The sequence below is a fragment of the Medicago truncatula genome, chromosome 8 (assembly GCF_003473485.1).
Source record: "Medicago truncatula cultivar Jemalong A17 chromosome 8, MtrunA17r5.0-ANR, whole genome shotgun sequence".
Taxonomy (NCBI): Eukaryota; Viridiplantae; Streptophyta; class Magnoliopsida; order Fabales; family Fabaceae; genus Medicago; species Medicago truncatula.
In genome coordinates, this window is record NC_053049.1 from 49,666,460 (window position 1) to 49,672,459 (window position 6,000).

Here is a 6,000-nt window from a genome sequence, read left to right on the forward strand (position 1 = left end):
ACTCCATAATCTACAACCAAGTGATTAAACTTCTATGTTTTTTTTTTTTACAAAAAACTTCCATGCTTTTAAAACACATAAAATACTTTCTCTTATGAATTTGTTTATGGAGGAGAAAGAGATGGGGAAGAGACATATGAAAATAATGAAAAAATCATGACGTAATCAATTTTGATTGGCTGGAGAAAACTAAATGTGCCATGAATCATTTTGATTGACTAATAAAAAATAAATGAGTCATAATTCAATTGATTTGATGATAAGAAAACATCAAATGCACCTTTCAATATAAGGTTGCCACGTGTACTATCAAAATAAAATAGGGAAAATATTTATAATCTATACCTATCTATAAAGGCAATACTTTTCTTTTGGTGTAGCATACTTTCTTACCAGTTTTACCCCTCATATTTTGCAAATATTTCAAAAAACCTAAACGGTTGGAAATGGAAGTCGGTTACCATATTACAAAAGTCAAAATGCAACCGCTCCTTCAATTCAAAACCCCACGATAGATGTATAGAATCTGCCCACCATAGTTCTATTGAAGTTTCAACTATCTAATCAAAAGTTATTGCAGATGTGCGGTGTTTTTCCGGATGAATATTGTGAAAGCAACGAAATTGTTGCATGCAATTCAATGAAGAATAGTAAGTACTTTATTATAACTTTTCCGAAAGAACAAATTACTTTTGTCTGACACTAAATTGTTCCATAATCAAGTTTGCTTATTAATTAGTATATTGGAAATTTGGAACTTGGATTCTTCATAGAGAGATTGGGAAGATGTATACGGATTGAGAGACCCTCCATATTTAGAATTTTGATTTCAATTCAAGTTTTTGAAGTCTTCTCTTCCTCTTACCTTAACAAAAATCATAAGTAACTTCTCTCATATATCATCTTTTACTCCTATTCTTTTCCAATAAAAAAAAATACCATTCGATCATCTAAAAAACTCAATTGATGAAATAAAACTCTCTGAATCAAAATTTTAATCACTTGAATTTATGAAACTGAATTTTATCAAGTTTTTTTCCTGTGTGTTTTAAAATCAATCTAATTGACATGTTCAATTATTGACTTCTGCATAATATGTGGATTGGATATGTATTTTAAAAAATTATTTATAATTTGAGAATGAGAAAGGTAAACAATTGAACTAAAAAAGTTTCTCTGTGATGAAATGCTTCTTTCATGTATTAGAGACTTTCATATCAAGCATGTATCACGAATGTAGAAATACTCATCATTGGGTTATAATATGACCAATTATAATTCAAAATAAAAAATTTGAAGTTTTTATTCTTAAAGATATTACATTTTAAAGATTTTCTAATTTATGATGGAGATTTCTGGTTCCCGTCAAGTATGTTTTTCATAATCGTTTATATTGTATGTTTTTGAGAGAATTAGTTTTTCATATTTAGTCATCTTAATCTATATCTTTATCTATACATTATAAGAAAAATTACAAAGGATGTGAACCTTTGATCTGAATTTTTGTCATTCAAATTTCATCCTTACCAAATGATCTTTATTACATTTGGTTTTGTAGAGATAGAGAAAAGATCAAGAAATAGGAAAGGAGTGGGGCATCAAGGCCACATTTTTCGATGGAGAAATGGTGACATTTCGGTGTCGGTGGTAGTGAAGAAGTCACAAAGTAGTCGGTGCGGTAGGGGCCAAGTTTCTAACTGGAAGATGGCGGTGATTATGCTATGCTAACGTATAGACGAGAAAACTTTGATGTTCTTTCTTCTCTATTTCTGAAAAGGTATATATACTGCTCTTCTCTCAGTATGTAAATATTTTTGTCTAAGTCACATCTTTTTTCTGTTCTTATTTGTTTTATTAGTCCATGGCAGCAAACTCACCATTCTTGAAGGTGTCAGAGTATTGGGATCACACGGGGCAGTGAAGATTTTATTGGGTCGTCCTTATTGAAGGTAAATCGACATTAACAGAATAAGCAGCGGAATAAAATTTCGATTTACTTTCCTTGGATCATTACGAATTGAAACTTGAACCAGTGATTCGATTGTTACCTTAGAATGAAAGTCTGAAAACGATCGGTGGAATCTGCGAACTGGAATCTCGATCACAGCCAAGCAAACAGCAGAGCCTCTATTGAGTCCACACGAACAGTGCTCCTCCAAAACCTCGGTGCTAGCCAAGAAGACGGAAGTCAGAGAACTAGGGTTTCTGCAAGGAAAAACGTAATCGCAAACTATTGCACTAGGTTTCTATTTATAGAACTCCTTATGTGCTTTGCAAGTCAAACTCGTTTTTGACTTCACTAAGCCCAATACGAGTTTAGCAAATTTTGCTAAATCATTAGCATTATTTACTAAGCGCACCCTTTATATAAGTCGTACTTATATATATCTCTTTTGACTGTTCTTTGTGTGTGACCCTTTAGGTTCTAGTCACGTTGGCAATGATATTAAATCTAATATCTAATACCATAAACAATGAGCGGTATCTAGCAACACATCATTGCTACCCAAGTGACAAGAATGTCAAGTGATCTGACGAAACCTTTCATGATAACACATATGTGTATAATTACTCCTTTGTCTCAATATCTTCATTGATCTCAAGGCATAGATAGTGTCACCCTTGTATAGATCAATGTTTATTTATCTTGATTCCGAAATATACTATTTAACGAATAAGTCCAATATCTTATATTGACTTAGTTCGGCATGGCCATGCATATTTATAGTCATATTTCATCAAGAGGCCTAAAGATATATCTCCTGTTTATGAGGAGGGACAAATCCCATCTAGAACACTCATGCTCCTCAGCATGATTCATCAAGTACCCATCAACCAACGTTATTGTTATCCTTTTATAGACAACGTTAGAATGGCAACAAAGCACTTGAGTCCACATCTAGAGATCATAGTGGTTTCAGGTCTAAGAGCAATATACATTATTATCATTGTGAGAATATCTTATGACAATTTCATAACTTACTATGTAGTATTCTCACAGTGGGTCAATCCAATATAAATATTACTTCTAATATTTATATCTATGTATAGACTTAATATCTCATATCTATGACCCATGAGATGCGGTCATCAGTCTACATACATAATAGTCTCGACGCTTTATTATTATCCTTTATTCATATTAAAGCTTTGACTACAGATACATTTAAGAATAGCATTCTATAAGATAATGTAATCTCATGATTAAGTCACACTTAATATATTATTACACGAACTATCTATTCTAAGGACTTTATTAACATTATCTAAATATAATAAAGAGTGCCATATATTATTCAATAATAAAAGTCATGATACATAAGATAGATTTAACATAAACTATTGGCCTCTAGGGCTTACACCAACACTTATGTCAATTGAAGTGAATGTAATTTTTATTTGGTGAATTGCAATGCTAATTTATGTAGCGTCGACACTTATAATCATAGGCATGTTTGGTGTCTAATACGTCCCCGTATTCGACACCGACAATTAAATTATATTATTTTTTAAAATAATTATCAGTGTTCACATGTTAGTGTCTCTATGTATATGTTGTTGCTTTATACATGCTAATACACTTAGCACCCAGTCCTAACCAGATTCAATGAGTAACTTGGTGTGCGCAACTATACATTTAAATTAGTTAGCTAAGTTAAGGGGCCGTATGGCCTTTCTCAACTGCAATGATCATTACATCTCTTAATCGCATTGATTTTTTTTTGTTGTAACAAAGTCACATTGATTTAATTAACTATTACTTTCAGAATTAAAACTTTCTTTTATCCATTAGCTACATTTTACCCCGCTTCATGTTCATATATTGCCTTCTCTTTGGTTTCTTGCTTTGCACGGGTTGTCCATTTACTATATGTATGTATATATATTGATTTTTATCAACATTGATTACTATTCATAGTTAACTTCTTCATTGTGAATAGGGAACGACTTCGGGTTTCCAACGACAACATCATCATCACAAACACACACACACAAATATATATATATATATATATATATATATATATATATATATATAGAGAGAGAGAGAGAGAGAGAGAGAGAGATGCCATAGTGGCCAACCCTTGGCACAACGACACCGATTAATTTTATTTTGAGAGGAAGATAGCGATTGGAAGATGGTGAAAATGATTTTTAACGTGAACACACATAAATGATGGTGAGATACGTCTTACTTCCATTCTTTTTCCCTTTTTTTAAATTGAAAAATTGATGTATAATTTATATTAGGTTTCAATCTTTTATTTCTTTCTTTTTCTTCATTTTTTAGAGAGTAAAGGGGAAAACTAATAGAGAGATGGAAAAATCACTTTATTTTGAGGTGAGCAAGTAACCTTTCCTTTTTCACTAAATCGTATTATAAGTGTGAATTGAAATGAGAGAATGATTGGAATTAATGATTTCAACGGGTATACAAGGATTTACATGAGTCTAGAAATTAATTAAAACACTTGGGAACTTATCTAAACCATTTGTTGGTTTGGTTTCTGAATTACGGATGTAGGTCGAAATTTTTAATGATACACTATTATTAGAATAGAAAAAGGGAGGAAATCCAAGAAGATATGCTCAACAAAATATAGGGAGAGATACAGTTAGTGCTCGCGGATTGTTGGATTTAGGTTTCAATGGCTATCCACATACACTTGGTCAAATGGTAGAGTAGAAGAGGAAAACGTTCAACGCCGACTTGATCGTGGTATAGCTACCAAGGGCTTTTCCAATACATTTGCTCTGATTCAAGTTATGCATTGTTATCTCATTAGCTTTAGAAGATATCTCCTAAGGTACAAAGCAGAGGAAAGTTCATGCTGATTTAGTTTGTAGAGTGTTTGAAAAAGATGACAGGTGCAATTCAGGGTGCATGATGTGGTCTAGACGAAGAGGTGGTTGTTGAGAAAAACTGGAGGCAATGCAATCACATAATGAATTTACAGAGTATAGAACTAGATGTAATTCATGCTGCTATTAACCCGTCATATCTTTAGAATTACTGTGAAGTAGTTATGTTTTTTTTTTACATACAAATATGTGGTTAATTACTGTAAGCGCATTAGAAAAAGTGATCAGACTTGCACGGGAGTTTATGAAGAATTATCTGCAATTCTTAAACATTAATCACCTTTTTTATTTTAAATGGTATAATTTTAAATTATGTTTTATTGCCTTTTTCCTGTACAATTTAGTATTTTTTATTAACGACTAATAAAATAAAATGCTAGGAGTTCCCATGAGGTTAGGTCATTTGATAAGGGATAATGCAAAATTTGTGCAGGGGCCGGAGTTCGAACCCCGGACACCCCACTTATTCATCTTAATAGTGAATTTCTCTAGCCACTAGACAACTTGACAAAAAAAAATATGCAGGGAAATGAGACATGCTTATGATTCTGATTTCATGTTTGGCCTTCCCATCAAGCGCCATCAATGATGACAAATGAAATATTAGTGATGATAGAAGTCCAATATTAGTATTAATGCTTATGATTCTGATTTTATGTTGTTGAATATGATTTAATATACATTTTTCATGTCATCTATGTTTTAATATGTGTTTATATTAATATGCGTTTATATTATCCAAGTTTTAATAAGTGTTAATTATCATGACCTTATAATTGGGGATGCATATTTCATGGAAATTAAATTAAATTATATAAAGAGTAAATATATTGTATACCATATGTTATCGCAATATATAAACAAACAAAAGCGGGAGGATAAAAAGACCACCAATAAATATCTATTCATTGGATTTTTTTTTTTAGTTCTTATATTTGTGAATGACAAACTATATATTAATTTATTTTATACAAAAAAGCAAGGTGAAGTATAAAAGTGTTAGCGCGGTAGAAAAAGCGAACAGACGGGCACAGGAGTGCCCGTCTGGACGCTAGTAGAGATAGAGATAGAGATAAAGATAGAGATTATCATATATGCAAAGTAACATATATTGAATTGATAGTGATGAAAATAGTA